Below are 21,995 nucleotides of genomic sequence, written 5' to 3' on the forward strand. Positions count from 1 at the left end.
TGTGATCCTTTACATGTGTTTTTGTGTGCAATAAAGTGTTCTATCTATCTATCTATCTACCCACCAGCGAACTCTAAAGGGAATCCAGTTATTCCGCGTCACACGAGTTTCGGTGAAAATAAACGAAGGGGAAACTCTTTGTGCGTCGATCGCGTCGGGAAGCTGTCTGAAGGAAAGCCTTTTGACATCCTTTCCATTTCGACACCGACCGCCTTGGGGAATTATAAGTACGTAGTGTACTGACGTAAAAATAAATACATCCATACTAATTTTAATATACTTTATAATATTATAAATCTGAAAGTGTGTCCGTCTGTCTGTCTGCTAGCTTTTCACTGCCCAACAATCTTAGCGATTTTGATGTAGAGAGTTAGTGCAGTGGTGTTGGTGCGGTAGTGCGTTTGGATCTTTAATTAACCCCCAACCCAAAAAGAGGGGTGTTATAAGTTTGACGTGAGTATCTATGTATCTCTGTATCTGTCTGTGGCATCGTAGCTCCTAAACTAATGAACCGATTTTAATTTAGTTTTTTTTGTGTGAAATGTGGCTTGATCTGTGTGTGTTCTTAGCTTTTATCCAAGAAAATCGGTTCAGCCGTTTGAGAGTTATCAGCTCTTCTATCTAATCTTCTTTGTTGTTGCTATTTAATTAAAAACACATTTAATTTTCCCTGTTGCAGAAGTTTGTTTGCTGCAAACGGCACATCCTATTTAGACTCCACATTGTTACATGTACAATACGTATTGTTACTTTAGATGCAGTCTCGAGCATTCATTCGCAGATTATTTTGTAAGTTCTTGTCTGTGAGCAGAGACTAGAGACAATAAGTTGGAAAGTTTAGTTTAGGAGCCGGTTGGGTAATCTCCATTGGAATAACAACTCTTTTCTCTTTTGTTTTACACGACTGTGGATAAAGTTGAGGACTTAACTTTTGTTTACTTAGTTCCAATGTTTTTAAATAATTTTTGAATATGAAAAAATGACGGTAGCGGTAAGATTTGAACCTCGCGTCTCTGTATCCGGGTTGAGTATTGTCTAAATTCTTGTTTCCTAATTTTTTTTTAAATTTTATAAAACTTAATGCTAGCCTTATCTAATTACTATACTTGAATCATGCCAGCGTGGAATGGTGCCAAGAACACTGGCTGCATTTCCACGCTGGACAGCCAGGCTAATCCGTTGCGCAAAAAATGAGCCAGCTCTTCTGTCACTCGATGAGGCTATTAAACGCGGAGAAATGTCTCGTAAAAATCTCTAATTGATTAGTAGAATTTTTATGATAGTGTTTTACCTACACTTGAAGAATTTTAGGGGAAAATATTTTGTAGCATGCACCTACCTGCTATGTTATTTTGACTGCTTTATTTATTATGTACTATGTACCTACATCCTTTGTGTGAGGCTGTGGTGTAGAGCAAATGCTTCGTAGGTCCTTTGTGTACTACGGTAATTGACGTAACCGGCACTTCAATGGCAAGACGCCAGCATGAATTGAATGGGAGCGTTTGATTACAGAAATAACCACTTCATCATAGTTTATATCCTATAATCTCACCTACTATAGGAATTAATAATTTTATTTTACTACGAACATTTTAAAATCTCTCAAAATTCATCATGATCAACCCGTTGCTGGCCCACTACTGTGCACTGGTCTTCTCTCAGAATGAGAAGAATTTTTGGCTATATTTCACTAGCTGGTCACATTATGTGGATTGACTAATTATATTTGGAGTTCTGTGGGATTGACTGATGTCCTATACATACATTTGAGAACATTATGAAGAATACATAGTCTCAAGTACTCGTGTAGTATGCAACAATAGGGGAGAACTGTCTGTCGCGAACTATAAGTAGGTTTCCTCACAATGTTTTTCTTCACCGTTAAAGTAAGTGATATTTGATTTTTTAAACTCTCATATTTATTCGTATGTATATTTGTTATATTTTTCAGCAAATTGTTAAAAATATAATATCACTCCAACTCTACGTGATTAATAACCGAATCGAAGGCGTTGAAACGGAAAATTGAAATATAAAGAGCCCGAAATATCCTGTTAAACGTAATCGTTAAAGCGCCAGTTAAATTTATGGGATTTCAGAACAATTCCAAAGATAATCTGCGTGAAGTTTTACCATAGAATGTGAAGCCGCTATAACTCTTAGTGGGATACGGAAGGATTAATTGTGCGAAATCGGCGAGGATGGAGAGAAATTTATTGGGAGATACCTACCATAGGGTATTGAACTGAAGTAATAAATGATGTGATGTTTTGCATAGCGGTAGTTTATGGGGCCAGAATTTTTTATTAAAGAGAATATTAAAAAAACCCTGTTTTTTGCTATGGAGAGGGCTATGTTAGAAGTTTCGCTGAGGGTTAAGATTTGAAATGAGGAGATCCGCAGGAAAACCAAGATAGTAAGCTGCAGTGACCATGCCTGTCGTAGAGGCAATGGCCGTTGGAGCCGGAAAGTCCTTGAGTGGAGACCGCGTTTAAGCAAGCGTAGTGTGAACGCCCTCCAGCACGATGGACGGACGATATAAAGCGGCTGGCGGGAAGTGGCTGGATGAGGAAGGCTGAGGACCGGGTGTGGTGGCGCTCTTTAAGTAAGGCCTATGTCCAACAGTGGACGTCCACAGGTTGATGATGATGATCATTTGATTAAAAAAAATCTATTTCTATTACAGATTTTTGTTTCTACAACGAAATAAAAATATTTTGGGGAACGATAAAAAACGAATCCCCCATACAAAATATGAGTTAAAACAAAGTACCCTATGTCCTTTTATTTCAGCTTATGAGATTACAATGTTCTATTACGCCGAGCCCGAAACATTATGCCTCAGTTACTGTTAAGCCGGGTCCGAGTAGAAAAATCGGTCAGATGTGAGTCGGGCTCACACAAGATAGAAATACTTAGCACTTAGTTTTTTTGAATTTTCATGGCGATAATTTCGAGAAAATTAGTTATTGTTGTAGCGGCACTAGAAATACACATTCTGTGAAAATTTCCACTCTCTACACATTACAGTTCACCAAATACAGCGCGCTGACAGACAGACGACGAACTGACGGACGGACGAGCAGCGAAGGCTTAGTAATAAGCTCCCGTTGGCACCCTCGAGTACGGAACCCTAAAAACTGAATTAACCAGAAAGATGGTGTGCCCATGAATAAGGTGCTGTCAGAATCACATCGGCGGTCCATAAATTAGCGTTAATTAAAGATCAGGGTCCGATGGACGGGCAATTATGGCACGCGCAGATTTTTAATGGACCCCTAAAGTTTAGTTTGTTTAAGAGGAGTTTATTCGTAGTGTTCTGTATACCATAACTACTCCGATATCAAGCGCACAACTCCCGCCCTATCTCGCCGAAACATGAAAAAAACCTATATTTTACTGCCTAGGACTAAAGCTAGTTTTGCCATAGATACTATGCCACGATGGTTTAACTATGTGGGGCATATTGTTGAGGCGTATGAACAAAAAGCTAAAAATCACTCATTTAAGTAAACATGGTCCTAAAAAATGGTTTAAGAACTTCTCAGACTTGGACGCGTTTGGAACCCTTTAGGGGCCAGGACTCCATGAAAGTTATTTATTATGTAACCAAGTTTTGATTAGTAAATATTCATTTTATTTCACTGAAATCGAATGAAAACAAATAATGTGCTGAAAACTAGGGAAACCAACACCCAAAGCGAATGCCAACATTGATTCATTCGACATACGTAAAACGTGGTAAAATTGAACATTTTAATTAAATTACCAGAGACTCAAGGCCGCAAAACCGGCGAATTTAACGGTAAATAGGCATTGCGTGAACCTGAATATATTACAGAGTGAAAATACCATCCGAACATCACAGTTTCCACCCTCATTAACGAAAATAAAGGTTTACTTTAACCTTGGCACTATTTAATATGCACGGACTATGCGGGTTGGGACATACCTATTAATTACGTTTGTGAATTTGTAAAGAGAGCACAACTAATGCCAAAGTTCACAAGGGATGATTTATGCTAGACCGTGCCTTGACACGTTCGACTCGTCGACGATCCGAGGATCGTCGACGAGTCGAACGTCGGATGAAGAAAAGTAACACGGACGAGGCTCGGAAGACTTGCACATGGCACGGTCTGATATGACCTCATACATTTTCCGATCTAAATAAAAAAATAATAAATAAAAAATCGTATTCAATTAAACTTTTACAAGTACTTTTGAATCGTCAAATGCATCTACCACTTGTTCGGAATGCCTTTCCTACCGATAAGAACCAGCAAGAAACTCAGCGATTACTCGAAAAGGCTCTCTCTTCCCGCGGCGTTCTCTCAATTCTGAGTATCGTGGCTCCCCTTAGATACAATATTTGCTACGATGTTCCTCCTTTGCTCCCTATTACTTGCCGCGTGGATTGCATCGCAGATAGGTGTGTCGACCGCTTCTTTTACTTGGTCTCTCTCCTTTTCGGTCTTACCAGTGACCATGAGTTTTTCAATATTGCTGGCGTTCGTTCTTACGATGTGACCGAAGTAATCGAGGGTCTTCCACAGACAGATAGCCTCATAGATAGCCTCATCTTTATTTTGAGTTTGTTAACTATTCCTAGAATATCTAGCGTCAAATGTAGGATTATTTGGCGCCTGCCAGTGACTTCTAAGACTTGACATTTTGTTACAAGGTCCCCGACTTAACTGTTTGGCCCCGAGATGAAGGAACCGTTGGACCGGAAATCCAATCCCAGTTCGCCACTTGATATTCATGACTGCTTACTAATGATAAAATTCAGAATATGAATAAATGTTTTTTTGATTCTGAATCATAAATTATGTTGAAACTGAATTTTCGGAACCACAAGATGAGGTTTGTTCAGTAAACAGCCATCGGTAAATTCCGCATTGTAATTTTCCGTCGAGTAAATTTACCAATGTGCGGAAAATATTTTTAGGGTTCCGTATGCAAACGGTGCTAAAGGGACTGTTTTAATAAGTCTCGTGCTGTTCGTCCTTCCGTCCGTCTGTCTGTCAACGGGCTGTATCGCGTGAACCATCTATGTTAGCATGTCCGACTTTTTTTTTATTCAGATACGACCCTTGATTGCAATCTCACCTGGTGGTAAGTGATGATGCAGTCTAAGATGGAAGCGGGCTAGAAGGAAGGTTGGAAAAGATGTAACTGTTTTCATTAAGCCCATACTCCTATGTTTTCTACACGGCATCGTATGGGAACGCTAAATCGTTTGGCGGCACAGCTTGCCGGTAGGGTGCTAAATAATCACGGCCGAAGCCTTTCACCATACCAGATTAGAAATTTAGAAATTATAAAATTCCAAACCCCTGCCGGGACTCGAATTCGAGACCTCCCACTAATAAGACCATAGCGCTTACCACTGCACCAGAGACGCAAACTGCAGATGTCGAGGATCTGGGTTCGATTCCAGGGTCGGGCCAAAAAATAGTTAGGTAATTGGGGGGGTTTCTGTAAAAAAATTCGCAGCCTACTGATGATACTAGGCCGAAGTTAGGAAGTTGGTAGTGTTCTACCCCCGTGCCTCGACGAGCATGTAAAGCCGTTGGTCCTGCGCTTGATGTCTTTCCAGTCGTGTCGGATTTCCGTCCCATGGGGCTATGGAAGTGAGGGAATGGAAAGTGCACACATTTCACACACACATAATATTTCCCGCGCAGTTAACTTATCTATATAGGGTTTGGCCGTCATGGTTTTTCGGTCGGGAGGACATTCTTTCATTCATTCATAGATTTACTATATAACCTAGGCGAACCTGAAACCTTTTATTAAGTCCGAGCTCGCTAACATAGGAGTTTGTATGAAAACAATACGGGTTTCATAAAAACTCCTATTTTTTGCGAAAGCTCTTGCTGTACCTTGTAAAAAATATTAAAATCTGAACACGTACTGCTCCCATGACACTTTTCTCAGAAATTTCATCACGGTACTAAGTACATTATACTTTCACCTATTTTTATTTTATATTTTCCCTATTTTTCTTTTATTTCCCTTCTCACCTTCATATTCCGCTCTATTTATTTTATGATGCCCGCTACTTCGTCCACGTGAATAAAGGTTTAAAAAAATCACAAATCCCTTGACAACTCTTCGGTTTCCCAAGATAAAAAGTAGGCCTAGGTTCGTCTCTATTTTTAGAGTTCCGTACCTCGAATGGATAAAAGAAACCCTTATAAGACATTGCTACCTGCCAAATTTCATGATTCTAGATCAACGGGAAATACCTACCTATAGGTTTTCATTGTCCTGACGGGTCTTGACAGACACGACAGACAGATAGACAATGAAGTGAGTCTATAAGGATTTTTTAACCCCCGACCCAAAAAGAGGGGTGTTTCAAAGTTTGACGTGTGTATCTGTGTATCTGTCTATGGCATCGTAGCTCCTAAACTAATGAACTGATTTTAATTTAGTTTATTTTGTTTGAAAGGTGGCTTGATCGAGATTGTTCTTAGCTATAATCCAAGAAAATCAGTTCAGCCGTTTGAAAGTTATCAGGTCTTTTCTAGTTACTGTAACCTTCACTTGACGGGGGTGTTATAAATTTTTAATTTACACTTGTTTCTGTAACGCTGAAAGTAATTTAAGTACCTACTTTTTAAAAACAATGCTTGCAAGTTTAAAAGGATTGACCAAATAATTTTGCTCAGCATTCCACATTGAATGGAGAGCCTTTGATTTGCTGTAGGTATGTAGGCCTCTGATTTTCCAAATTTTCTCTTATTAAAATGGTTGAAAATTGCCTCCCATTAAAATGTAATGTGAGAAGTAAAAATAAGGAGCTATTAAAATATTGTCGAACCATAATTTATGATTGTGTCATCCTACCTTGGTATTTAATTAAGTGAATTAATGTATCCATGTGATCAGAGTGATAGGGGGTTTTTAACCGATTATCCAAAAAAAGCAGTGTAATATTTTCAGAGTTCGCATAGTATGTTTATATGTGGAGAGTTTTTTTATTCCACCATAACTTCTAAATATTTGAACAGCTTTGGAATTTGGATGTATGAGGGTGTCGTTAGAATCCTTTCATCATCATGTGTCTAATTGACTATCACACTAATCACACTATCACACTAATATTATAAAGGCGAAAGTTTGTATGTGTGTGTGTGTGTGTGTGTGTGTGTGTGTATGTTTGTTACTCCTTCACGCAAAAACTACCGGACAGATTTGGCTGAAATTTAGAATTGAGATAGATAATATCCTGGATTAGCACATAGGCTACTTTTTATCCTGGAAAATCAAAGAGTTCCCACGGGATTTCGAAAAACCTAAATCCACGCGGGCGAAGTCGCGAGCATCGGCTAGTAATTAAAAAAAAATCAATATGGCAGCTTTTCCTTTTATTTTTTTAAGAAGAAGAAAATGTAAAGAAGTAGGTATAGTAGACAGTAGACACCTTTATCTTTGAAGCGATCTCGGCTAGGCAACCATGTTGTAAAGGATAATAATATTGTATATGTATTGACTAGTGAGAAAGGGTTATGGGTCAAGTCAACAATAAACAAGTCAAGTTAACAAGCCTTAAACTAAGTTCCAGATATTAAGTCTAAGTATACAACCTTATAATTATGTAGTTATGTAATAAATGATTATTATTATACGATTGAGAGTCCCACTGCATTACTAACACAAGAAAAGCCCATCATCTTCATTATTATCAACAACCGATAGACGGCCACATGGAAAAAAGGTCTCTTGTCTGCCAAACGCCAAGGTTTTCCACCGCCTGAATCCAGCGGCTCCCTGGCATTCGTCCGTCATGTTGTCCGTCCAGCTAGTTAGGGGGGTCTTCCAACGCTATGCTTCTCGTTAACATTCCAGCACCTTGGGGCCCCAATGTGTACCAGTTTTTTGAAAAATGTGCCCTGCCCATTGCCAATTCAGATTCACCACTCGCTGAGCTAATGTCGTGCAGAAGTCTGCCATTTTTTCACCGTGCAACAACACGTACAATTTTTGCCGAAAATGCGCCAACTTTGCGAGCACCTACCTTGCTCAACAATCTAATTTCTCTGCATCAGGAATTGGATGTTTTTTATATTAGCACTAGCCGATGCCCGCAGCTTCGCCCGCGTGTATTTAGGTTTACGAAATCCCGTGGGAACTCTTTGATTTTCCGGGATAAAAAGTAGCCTATGTGCTAATTCAGGATACTATCTATCTCCATTCCGAATTTCAGCCAAATCCGTCCAGTAGTTTTTGCGTGAAGGAGTAACAAACATACACACACACACACACACACACACACACACACATACAAACTTTCGCTTTTATAATATTAGTGTGATTAACGAATTTAAGAAGCTAAGTATATGTATGTAACTATTAACTCGATATGCGATTTGGTGTTTGACTGTAAGCATACCGAGTATTCTGCATCAATAAATCAATAAATCAATGTCGGTTACTCTGCTGCTCGATTGCGGTAGAATACCATCTACAAAGATAGATCGCAATCACCTCTGATTGACTACAATGTATTGTTGCAACAAGAATGTCGCTCCAGCAACGCGGGACTTCAATTGCTTTTATACATGCCATTTTAATATTGTATATCAAATCTTTGAAAAGAGCAACCGCCGAGTTTCTTTGTGGTTCTTCTCGGTAGGAAAGGCATTCCGAACCAGTGGTAGCTGCTTTTGACGATTCAAAAGAATTTGTAAAAGTCTAATTGAATAAAAGTATTTTGAATTTTGTTTTTTTTTTGAATACCATTACTTCAGCCAATCATAACAAATGCGATTGTAATAATGATTGATGCAGGTTTTCCGCAATCGAGCAGCTGGTTCTCCTACGGTTCTCCTTATTTCTGATTTGATCAGAAAAGGCCAGATTTTTGTTTTTTAGGGTTCCGTACTTCAAAAGATAAAAATACAGCATAACATTTATAAAGTTTGAATTTTTTTAAAAGGAAACATTACACACAACTTGGGTACACGCTCGTATATCATTTTACGACGCGAATAATGCTGAAATCCGCACAGCGTAACGTATAAAAGCTACAAACAAAAGGCTGGTGTGAAATATTATGCGAAGTTTTTAGCGCGAGGTGCCAGAAAAGTTGCCGCAGGGTTAAATAGCTCAAACGTGGAGATTCGTGGCTTGCCCGAAAAACCGGTCAAGCCCGAGTCGGACTCGCGCGCGACAGGTTCCGCATTTTCCGTATTTTGATATAACCACAAATTGCATTTTACGAGAAAATTCTGTTTAATTGTGGTCAAAGGTTGCATTTTGAACCTGTTTCTTTGTGGCCATAATATTTTGTTAGAAACTTTCTTATTATTAACCCCCGACCCAAAAATAAGGCTGTTATAAGTTTGACGTGTGTATCTGTGTATCTGTCTGTGGCATCGTAGCGCCTAAACGAGTGAACCGATTTTAATTTAGTTTTATTAGGGCTATAATCAGTCAATCCAACTGAAGCATAGTAAGTAGGTACTTAATAGTATTTTTGCGTAGGTGATAGATTTCTTCAACAATAATATATTTGCATATCACACTAATATTATAAAGGAGAAAGTTTGTATGTGTGTGTGTATGTCTGTGTATGTTTGTTACTCCTTCACGCAAAAACTACTGGACGGATTGGGCTGAATTCAAATTCAAATTCAAATTATTTTTATTCAATTAAACTTTTACAAGTGCTTTTGAATCGTCAAAATAATCTACCACTGGTTCGGAATGCTGTTCCTACCGAGAAGAAAAATGAACTACCTACCTACTGAAATTTAGAATGGAGATAGATTATACCCTGGATTAGCACATAGGCTACTTTTTATCCCGGAAAATTATAGAGTTGCCACGGGATTTTTAAAAAACCTACATCCACGCGAACGAAGTCGCGGGTATCAGCTAGTTATACAATATTTTTACAGCAATTACCTACGCAGAATCAAACTACCATTAAGTTACCATTAAGTGCTACTAATTGAAATATATAAAAGTAAAAGCTGACTGACGGACTGATCTATCAACGCACAGCTCCTACTGGACAGTTTGGGATGAGTTTAGAGATAGCTACTATGACATAGACCCCTAAGGGGCTAAAATTTGTGTAGTCCACGCAGACGAAGTCGCGGGCATAATCTAGTATATTAAAGTACAGTTGACAACCTTACCTTATTGCCCTTCTTCCTATAATAATAATATGTGACTTAATACGTGAATAGCTTCTTAGATCCGAAATAGAAAAAAATATTGCAACCGAATGGCTATACCGCTGCCCGAAATCAAATCCGAGGGTTTTATGGCCTTTATAAATCATCTTTTGTGATTTTTTTCTGATAGAAAGATACCTTAACTTTGAGCATTGGGTATTGTATAGGAAAACTATAGATAAACCGAAGGTATAGATATAAAATGATGACCCTAATTTTTTTCTCTACAATTTTTACATTGTAGCTAATTCTGTTGTCCACAACTTCTTAATCAAACTAATAGACTAAGAAAAAGATGTCGCCATGTTGAATTTTTTCAAAAAAAATTTAAGCAGTGTCATTCAGAATGATGCAATGATTAAAACGATATCCCGTATACGTATCCAAATCTGTTCAGCCATTTAGAAGATATGGTGTTACACAGAAACTTACATACATATTTCTTCTCGCACTCGTCCCTCAATTTTGAGGATCCCTTGAGACCTTCACGATGTTGCGCTATTTTTCCCTGTCAGAGGCCATACGGAAGGCATTGCAGAAGGGTGTGTCAACCTCTTCTCTGATCTGGTCGGACCAACACCTCGGGCCGCATCACTCACTCTCTGGGTCTCTTTCCTCCGATCTTGATAGTGACCAACTGTTTTTTCTAGCAATCTGACCGAAGTTATCGAGCATCCACCACAGATAAACTTCTGGCTCCACGGAAGACCAGCGCTGTGCGTTGCTGACACAGGTGCAGCAAATGTTGAGTGGAGTCTATTTTGATACCACACAACGCGCATCTTTTTTCAAGTAATTATTATTATTCTATCTATACTTTCTGTGGCACCAAATAAACATTTTTTCTTTCTACTTTCTTACATGAACCAAAACTTTTCATTCCTTTTTTTGGGTAGCCGTGTAAAAAGGATCATTTAAGCTGCCGGTGTGAGATGCTGAACATTTTTTGCCCATTCTGTCGGATCCAAGTTTCGAGTAGGCACTTAGCCTCGGCGTGGTGAAGAGCTAATGGCCTCATAGTTTTGCTTGTGTAATCGATTAATGTCTCGAGTGATTCCGAGCGAAGTTTTACTATAATCTATTTTTCTCTCACTTGCTCGGAAATTGCTTCATTATTAAAAAAAAGTAAAACAGTAATCGGTTCTTTACTGTCCGCACGCCAGGAATTTCTAACAGGACAGTAATAGAAATTGCTAGATAGTTTCATACTAACGAGGTTCTTTATAAGGATTTTTGAGGTACCTATATACGAGTCTGAATTATTGTAATTTTTTTTAATATTATTTTTATCACACATGATAATGACTATGATGATGACTATAATAAATAATAACAAAACTATATTCAGGCAAACCGTGCCCATATTATTACAAAGGTCAAATATAAAATATAAACAAGTGTAAATTAAAAATTTATAACAACCTCGACAAGTGAAGGTTACAGTAACTAGAAAAGAGCTGATATCTTTCGAACAGCTGAACCGATTTTCTTGGATTATAGCTAAGAACACACTCGATCAAGCCACCTTTCAAACAAAAAGAAAACTAAATTAAAATTGGTTCATTAGTTTAGGAGCTACGATGCCACAGACAGATACACAGATACGCACGTCAAACTTATAACACCACCTTTTGGGCCGGGGGTTATATTAAAAGTTATGATGACATTTCAATAATTCCTGATTTGGTAAAGACAAGAGCAAAAAAGTTAGTTCTTACAGGTATATTTTAGCTAGTTCAATCAATCAATGGTCACTTGGCCTCATAGTTTTGCTAATACGACGTGTAATCGATTTATTTCTGAATTGATCCCGAGCGGCGCTTATAGACCTCTTTATTTGCGATCAATCTGTGAACGACGTAGCTTGGATCACAATGGAAAGGATTTTGTTATCTAGAGTGGCAGTTGGACTATTACGATATTACACTTCTCATTTTATATGACTACTATTCGACCTTTCTCAAAGGGAAGTCATCATGGCCGTAGCCAGGAATTGGTTTGGGAAGCGGTTTTATCAGTCGAATTTTTGCTTAGAAAAACTTTTCCTCGACTTGACGGGGTAAGTATCTAGTAAGTTAAATTTTACCTTTCGTAGTGAAAAATTTACAGCCCCTATTTAACCTCCTTGGGAGTAAAACTTTCAAAAATCAATCGTGAAGGGTTTATTCGAGCCGGAGTCTCTCTCCCTCAGTCCTTCTCTGAAGTTCAACCGGCAAGGCAGAAACTGGGTCCGAAGTTATCGGATTCGGTTGGCGGTACCGGAACGCTAAGTCGCTTGGCGACACGGCTTTGGCAGTGGTGGTAACTAGCCACGGCCGAAGCACATCTACTCGACATATGGCCGAAGCCTCCTGCCAGACGTTTTTGACCAACTCAAGACTCAAACTTGGGACGACATGACCTGCTGCTGAATAAGATAGCCACTAGATAAGGCAATAACACGAACTAGAAAGCTCAGAATTCTGGCTCATATTCAAGTTTTGCAGCTTGTTTTGTTTCGCAACAACGCAACAATACACTGAGCTAAGATAACAAAATCAGACCCATTGTTAACAATGTTACGCCATTTATCCTTGATTGATTGCGAATAAAGAGGTTTTACGATCAGGTTTCGGAACCGGCCGAGAGGATAGTCGATTACCCATCGTGTATAATCGATTACATGTAGTATAATCGATTACCCATCCCGAAACTATGAAGTGATTAGCGCCCTTATCGCTGCACACAATGAAGACATAATTGAAATTTGATATTATTGTGTTAGGCAAAACGTTTTAGGTTTGATAATAATTAATAGTTGGATAATATTCCACCTTAGGCTCTGTACGCACTGCATCGCTTGCTCGCGGCTCGGATTTGAATCTGATGCAGTACGCAAGCGTTCAAATCAGTGATATTGTGATGAATTCGATCCGAGCATAATGCTCCGAATTGGAGATATTCTCGGTTTCGGAAAACGATTTCAGCTAAAAGAACTGTTTGGATTAGATTTTAAGGCGTTATTTTTGCAAATATTTATTGTGTAATTAACATGTGTTGGATCAGTAAATAAATCTATTTCTATTCTTCTGTTCTATTCTAAATAGAGCACAGCCCCTCATACGAATAGTACCTACTACGATCGAGAATTCTCGACTTCAGCTCGAGAATTCTCGTATTCGGAAAGAATGAAGTATGAATATTCTACCTTCCTTTGCAACCTGCTGTATCCAATGTCCGGTAGTAAAAACAAGCCCAAGATCCAGGATCTCCCTAGTATAAGCGCTACTACAAGGTACAGTGGGAGGTCTGGTGTTAATAAATCAGAAAATAATAGGCAAAAGCTTTACCATGATAAAGGACTACCTACCCTTATATCTGATACGGTTGAAATCTCCAAAAGTGCTCGGAATTAGGGTTATCAAGGCCCATGGCTGATTAATGGGTTTCTTTATCAAAGATTAATTACATCGCAGGGTTTGTGATTCTTGATGGATTCTAACTTAGGTAGGTGGGTAGGTATACTTCGCATTTAGCGGTGCGGGTCTGTATATTGTAGTACAAATCCATTAAAATCATCATGATCTTTCTCTAACTTCAAAAACATAGGACTTTCATACAACCTTCCTTGCAATCCCATTCCATCCCCTTAGGGGAGGATTTTCTCAAAACCGTATCTTAGCTGACTGACACCTACGTCCTGCCTTCCAAATTTCGAGTTTTTAGGCTTTTATAGTTCCTGAGATTTCATAATTATTAGTCAGTGAGTGAGTGGTGTTTCGTTTTTATACAGGGCGTAACCAGAACGCTAGCAAAAAGTTAGCGTTATTATTATACTACCTTAACACTAACTATTTGCCTTATCTTGCAGTTTTAGTAATTTAATATTTTTCAAACCCGCATTGTACAGCGTGCAAATCTTGGGTCAATGCTCCACCTACGACGCGGCATTGACTTCGAGTGACTTATTAACGGAATGTTCGTTGACATCTAGCGTCAGTCAGATGTTTATTAGCCATATTTTGTGAATTTTTAGAATTAGAGGTTTCATAAAAAAATCGTAGTTTTTTTAATGGTATCTTATCAGTAATCTTCAGTATTATCTTCGGTTTTGCTAATGGTTTGGTTACACCCTTTATCAATATTTCTAAATTTTCCTTTGAAATATTAGTGCATAGAGTCGGGAACAGCTTGCGCAGATGTAATCTCTCGAACATCACGCCTCTGCAGTAACCCATTAGCATTAGGTACACCTTAATGAATTTAAACATACATCAGCTTTAATGGAGGTACAGACACCAGTTTACTGTGATATTATTATTATTATATTATATATATTATGTTTTATTATAATGTTTTTGAAGGTCCTAAAGTCATTTAAGTATATGGGAATGGTTATAATCTTTAATAACATAATGGGTATAATCTTATAAATAAAAATCAATGTTTGTATGTTTGTGTTCTATAGGCGGCTAAACCGCTGATCAGATTGTTATGAAACTTTGGTAGAGTGTTCTGAGGGTGCCCGAGATGGTTCCTGCATCAAAAAAACTATATATATATGAATAAAAAAAATCATGTTTGTTTACGGCATTGCAACGCATGCCGGGTACAGCTAGTCTTTTATAAAAAAAATCTGGAAACAATTTTAGACTTTTACAAAAGTTTAAAAAAATCTATCAAAATTATTATGCTCCTGAAAAAAGCATATTATACAATCGAAGATTTTGTTAATGATATAAGAGCGTGGATTGGAACTGCAGCTCGCTCCAACAATGTGCGGGACTTCAATTACTTTTATACATGGCATAATATTGTATATCAAATCTTTGAAAAGAGCAACCGCCGAGTTTCTTGCTGGTTCTTCTCGGTAGGAAAGGCATTCCGAACCAGTGGTAGATACACTTGACGATCCAATTTGCCATCCGGGCAAACATATCTTTGCCAGCGTAGCTTATATTTTATTATGGAAAAACCATGCCATAATATTATGAAAATACGCAATTTTAATTTGAAATAATTGCATAACGTCGCAAACAGCCTGAGAAGATATTGTATTCTCATTTGTGTGATATTACGCCATTCGTGCAACCCTTAATTTAATTTAAATATACATCCTCTCTAATACAGGCATAGACACTTGAGTATTGTGATAGTAATTAAATCATTATTAATTGTTAATGATGTGTTTGCGAAACGGAAAGTGATATTAATTATATTATAGGGGTGGCTTTGTTAATTATTATGGTAATGCATAACTTGACACGTTTCCTATGTCATGTTAAAGCTATACACTTTGTCTAATATAGCTACCACCATTTAAGAGGGGTCTCTCCGTCACTCGCTCCATTCAAACGTAGTTCCAATTTCATTTGAATATTAAGCAACCAAAGTCCATGAAATTTTGCAGACATATTCTAGAAACTAATATCTATGCCTGTGGTTTTCCAGATTTCTGTTAAAATATTCGGTTTCAAAGTTACGCGGTCTTAAAAATTCACATACAAATTTGAGCCCCTGTAATTTTAAAACTACATATTTTTAGAAAAATCTAAAACACCACAGGCACATAATATATTAGTTTCTAGAATATGTCTGCAAAATTATATCGACTTTGGTTGCTTAATATTCAAATGAAATTGGAACTACGATTGTATGGAGTAAGTGACGGAGAGAGTCCTGTTAAACCCAATATTAGAATAATTTTAAGGGATTTATAATAAGCGAAGCGGAATAAAAATATTTGAATGTTAAGATTTAGAACATCTTTGTGATGGGCAGATTATGTTCTGGCCCTGGGCATATTATGTTCTGGGCACCCTGCCTCTTTACAGTGATTTGGATGACATTTTTGCTTTGTAATTTTTATATTTAAGTATTTTTGTATTTGTGATTACTGTGATTGAAACTAGCAATAAATGTATCTTTTTATTAGATAAAACTGATAAAGCTTATAATATTTCCATAAGCTTTATTTGATTTGGCTAATTAACTACCTAATATTATTCGGTCAAAAATATAAACCTTATTTTTTTTTGTGATGTAACGGTAAACTGTAAAAATTAACGATTGTCAGATTTTTTTCTCTACTTGTGCTATAAGACTTTGTTATGTGCCAAACTTCATGATTTGATAGAGCTATAGGTATTGATTTGAATTGACACACACTACATAATATTATAGATAACATAGTGATCCTATTAAGGGTTCCTTTTGCCTTTTGAGGTACGGAACCTTAAAAACTACCGTTTTGAATAATAATGACCGTAGAAGTTTTTAACAACAGGTATGGTTACGGAACCCTATCTCTTGCGTTTTCTGACGCGCACTTGACCATTTTATTAACTTTTTCATACTTATAGCAATTATTTCTCTTGACCTCCAGACCGATGTTATCAAAGCGTAATTTGTTAATCTGCCAATTAATTACTTACACCATGTGATTAAGATGTCAAATTAGTATTTAACTTTTAAAATAAATGCTAATGAAGTATACCTATTTAACTTTTGTAATATATGATTACAATATATGCTTTGATATAATATGATTAAAGTGTAAGTTGTTTTATTTAATTTCAAGTCTATTTTCCTATTATCTCTTATAGTTTTTCAGTAAATATCTTACAGAAAATAATTTCATATTTGTGCCATTTAGGGTGGAAATCATGCATTCGTGGGGCGAGAATGCTAGACCCATTTTTAAGTAGCTGTCATCCCAACTCACGGAGTCCACGGGTAACCGGAGAGCTGGCAGCTACCTCGGTCAGTATACTGCATAGTCTAGCCCAGGGGCCGGCAAGTAATTTTAAGTGGGGTCCGAATACTGTTGAAAATTTTTATCGAGGTCCAAAAAAAATGCATACATAATAAATCACTATTGGGTAACATTGATGTCAAAAATTAAACCGACCAACACAGTCTTGAGCCAGTTTTTTATAGTTTGGTTCACGCGAGGAAAGTTATAATTTTTGTACATAAATTGCATATAATCATGATTTATAATGTACTCGTATAAAGTGTAAAAGTAATTCATTTATTCATAGATAGGTATATTATTAAAAATGTTCAGCGGTCCAAGATTTGACCGTCATCGTCAGCGGTCCAATATTCAACTAACATCATAAATGCGGAATGTGTCTCTATCTGTCTGTTTGTCTGTTACCTTTTCACGGCCCATCAGTTTAACCGATTTTGACAGGTACAGAGATTTGCATCCAGGAGACGGCCATAGGCTTCTTTTTATCCCGGAAAACCCAGAGTTCCCACGGGATTTTTAAAAACTTAAATTCAAGCGAATGAAGTCGTAGACAACATCTAATCCTAAGGTTTAGGTATAATTACCGATTATGCCTTAAAAATTCGGTCCGTAACGATTTCAGATTAATAATATCTCTTTTCTAAAAAAAATATTTATTGAAATGTAATATTTTTTCATAATGCTTACAATATAATATAATATATAATGCTTATAATATAATATAATACATAGTGCTTATAATATAATAATATTCGGATAAAATATGTGTGCAGTGTAATTTTAATTTAACACCCTGATTGCACTTTATTCCACCAAATAAATATTTACAATCTAAAAAAAAAACTAATCCTACATACCTGGCCGCTACGCGATCAGTGGCGTCTCGAGTCCTTGGTAATCATTTCACCATCATCATTACCTCATACACCCGTACTGTCATGCCCATATCTACCCCGCATCATTAGAGTACCACATCATAAGTCCACGCTTTAAAAAAAACACAACACTTTTATCACAGATAAAAAAAACTATGTACTAAAATTAAAAAAAAATACTTAAAATTATTATAGCGTCAAGTTTTTATTCCTAATTGGAACGAGTTCGTTTACGAGTAGTATCGCGTTCCAAATTCAAATATTTTTCCGCGTTCTAAAATTTGAATTTCGTATAGGATATCGGTGCTATATACATCGGGTGAGGTGGGCAAGTGACGTACGTTCAGTACGTTGGACTGGGAATGACTGAGGGGTGAGATGGACCGTGGCGCGCGCAAAACTGTTGATTTCGCAGCCTCCTTGGAGTTAGTGCGAAAAATTGTGTTCCGCGATCTTTGTACATTGTTCCTTTTTTAGTTCGCGAATGTTTGCTTTTGACGTAGCAGATAATGTGCTATGGACATGGATATGAAATAAACTAGATCCCTACACAACCAACGTTATAAATGCCAAAAGCACGATGGACCGACGATATAAAGCGGCTGGCGGGAAGTGGCTGGATGAGGAAGGCTGAGGACCGGGTGTGGTGGCGCTCTATAGGGAAGGCCTATGTCCAAGAGTGGAGGCCCACAGTCTGATGATGATGATGATGATGAAATGCCAAAATGTGTTTCTTGGTTTGTCCTTCAATCACGTTGCAAATATATAGTTAAAGACATGGAGAGTGATGTAGGATAGTAGACTACTTTTATCTCGGAAAATCAAAGAGTTCCCACGAGATTATAGAGACTGCGGAAAGTGTGTTAGTTTGTTCGTTTATCTTCGCATCACTCCGCAACGGAATAAGGGTTTCATGTGATTTTTGGTATGGATATAGTTAAAGACCCGGAGAGTGTCACAGGTTACTTTTTGTCTTGGAAAAATCAAAGAGTTCCTACAGCGGATCCCTTAAATCCACGCGGATGAAGTCGCGGGCATCAGCGAGGCAAAAGTGTATTTGTCCTTCAATCATATCGCAACGGAAAAAAAAGCAAGGATATTTTAAAGAAGTTCCCCGAGATTTTTAGAACTAAATCCACACGGACGAATCAAAACGAGGTAGATAAAAATATAGGCGTAACTAAAAATGCATTTGAAAATTCGAAAATGATCACACTAATATTATAAAGGCGAAAGTTTGTTTGTATGTGTGTATGTCTGTGTGTATGTTTGTTACTCCTTCTGAATGGATTTTGAAAACCTAAATCCACGCGGATGAAGTCACGGACATCGACTAGTGATTTATAATATCTTGAGTGATCAGTGTTTCTTTGCATTTAAATCTGTTCTCATACCTAGTACAAAAACTAGAACTTAAAAATTCCATTTGTCACCAACTGTATATCTGTGGGATCTATCAATGGTCTTGGCCTTATGTTTGCCTCACTCTAATGGGGCATGAGGGGAATATTTTTGCGTGTGGAAAATTGGTTTATCCACGCTAGTGAGTAATGTTCAACGTTCATGTTCAAACTTTATTGTTCGTCAATTTTATGTTTAAGGTAACTTTTTTCTGTTAAGATACGTACATGGCGTAACCAAAACGCTAGCAAAAACGTAGACAGGTAAAAAAACTACGAAAAAGAAATTAAAAAATCCTGTATTTTCAATGTATTGCCAATAAAAGATCTGACTGACGCTGACAAAGTCAATGCCGCGTCGTAGGTGGGGCATTGACCCGAGTTTTGCACTCTATACATTGCGGGTTTGAAAAATACTAAATCACTAAAACTACAAGATAAGGCAAATGGTTATTGGCATTGGATTGTGTTATGGTAGTATATCATAATAATAACGTTAAGTTTTTGCTAACGTTCTGGTTACACCCTGTATGCGACGAGTTCCGTATCATCATACAAGATAATATTATCTATCACTTACTTTTTAAATATATTTTTTAATTTTCATGGTGGCCATTTTGAATTTTGCCATCCTGGTTTTTTATTGTTGCTGTTATTTGTAGCGACAATAGAAATACACACTTTGTAAAAATTTCAACTCTGTACCCTTTAGAGTTTAGTGCATGAGATACAGTCCGCTGACAGACAGACAGACGGGCGGCGGAGGTCTAGTAATAGGGTCCCATTGGCATCCTTCGATATGGACCTTGAATTGAGAACCTCCTTTTTGAAAGTCATTTAAATAAAATTGTCAGCATTGTAGTTTACCAAATTATGAATTTTCCCAAATAAACGTTGCTAATGTAACCTCACCTTAACAAAACCGGTAATAATATGTAAATGTGCGTATCATTGGTTCCCCAATTCCCATGCGTACACGAATGTATATTAATTATTATTATAGCATACTAATAGGTATTTAATATTTATATTAATGTATCTAATATGTATCAATAATTTGTCCTTGCTTACATTATAATATAATTATAGCTAGTAATTTTAACAATCGAGGGGTTGAAACTAGCGTTGAAATTTGAATAACAATAAAAAATTTAAGTTAAGTACATAAATATTATGTTCTCAAGGGTTGTGAAATCTACCAATTCGCACTGGGCCATCGTGGCGGGCTATGGTCTAAACTTTAGACCATAGCCCGCCACGAGATTTTAACCCTTTAAAACCCTTATCATTCTGAGAGAAGACCTGTGCTCAGTAGTGAGCCGGCGATGGGTTGTATGAATGAATGAATATACTTTGATTGTACACCACAAAATTAATACAGAAAAGACACATACAAAGCACAATTTGGCGGTCTAGCGATCTTGTATTTTTGCGATTTTATTGCGATATTGTATTGTTGATGCTGATGATGATGGTTCCTCTGGTGCTGCAAGTGTTCATGGGCGGCGGTAATCACTTAACATCAGATGACCCGCCTGCTCGTTCGCTTGCTATTTTTACCCGACTACGGCAAAGCCAAAAGGAAGGGTTATGATTTTAACAGTTTATATATGTATAGGTATATGTTAGTTGTATCAGTTTTTAATCCCCGACCCAAAAAGCGGGGTGTTATAAGTTTGACGTGTGTATCTGTGTATCTGTCTGTGGCATCGTAGCTCCTAAACTAATCAACCAATTTTAATTTAGTTTGTTTTTGTTTGAAAGATGGCTTGATCGAGAGTGTTCTTAGCTATAATCCAAGAAAATCGGTTCAGCCGTTTGAATGTTATCAGCTCTTTTCTATATCACTGTAACCTTCACTTGTCGGGGGTGTTATAAATTTTTAATTTACACTTGTTTGTATCAGATATTGTGTGTTCCACTGTATGTGACGAAGGAGGTGTCAATTGATTTGTTGTTATGGACCAGGTGACATAGGCTACATTTCACACGAAAAGATCGACCTGACGGATGTTACATCCAAAAAAGTGGGGGTCTCCAAATTTTTTTTTGCTATTGTATCGAGTGGGATATGAAATAAAAGAGGAGAAAGTTTTGAGTTCATAAATATAAATATACTTAATATAATATTTAAATATATCAAGCGATTTTTTACTTTATTTCAGCGTTTTAATATTTAAAAAATGATACATAGTAAACTAAGCAAATTTCTAAACATTAACTATCCAGACGAAACTCATTTCAGTTAATAACTACTCTGAAAAGTTAATTAATCCTGAAACAACACTTACTTCTAGTTGAAACTAAACCGAGGAAATGGGATAAAGCTAACCCTGTTTCAGAGGTTGTGATGTCCTTTCGTTCATAAAAAATCATAAATCCTTTATTTTGCCAGAAAACATCTAACAATGGGTGTAAACAATTTTATAGATATTTTATATCAATATAATCGGCCATTTCTGGCATGCAAAATTATCCTTATTAAGTATCACTTCATTATAAGTATATAAAATTTTTATTCGTTATAATATGTTTTGTTGACGAATGATGATGATGATGATGTGAAATCTTTCAATAGAAGCCCGATATCTTAATTGATGTGAGGCTGATCGCATGACATTATAGGTACAGCTATGTTGTACAGCTATGCAGCTGTACAACAGCTTTGATCGTCAAAATGTATAATCTCGTAAGGAAAGTTAACCGTTGAAAGGATTTTCCAGGGTAGCAGCAAACGACGCGGGGCATCCCACGACGGTATAATCCCCGTCGTCTAATGAAAACA

The 21,995-nt window shown here is 37.1% G+C and overlaps 1 protein-coding gene across 1 annotated transcript in view; it reads right to left on the reverse strand.

Annotated features, from left to right (window-relative positions):
* The window catches only part of LOC123872446 (5-hydroxytryptamine receptor), a 73,588-nt gene extending 55,370 nt beyond the window's left edge, over positions 1 to 18,218 (reverse strand). Inside the window, exon 1 of the mRNA XM_045916721.1 lies at positions 17,793 to 18,218. The gene's annotated coding sequence lies outside the window, so the exon portion shown is untranslated. The remainder of the gene's footprint in view (positions 1 to 17,792) is intronic.
* Between the last annotated feature and the right edge of the window lie 3,777 nt (positions 18,219 to 21,995).

Source organism: Maniola jurtina, chromosome 15, assembly GCF_905333055.1.
Source record: "Maniola jurtina chromosome 15, ilManJurt1.1, whole genome shotgun sequence".
NCBI classification, from domain to species: domain Eukaryota; kingdom Metazoa; phylum Arthropoda; class Insecta; order Lepidoptera; family Nymphalidae; genus Maniola; species Maniola jurtina.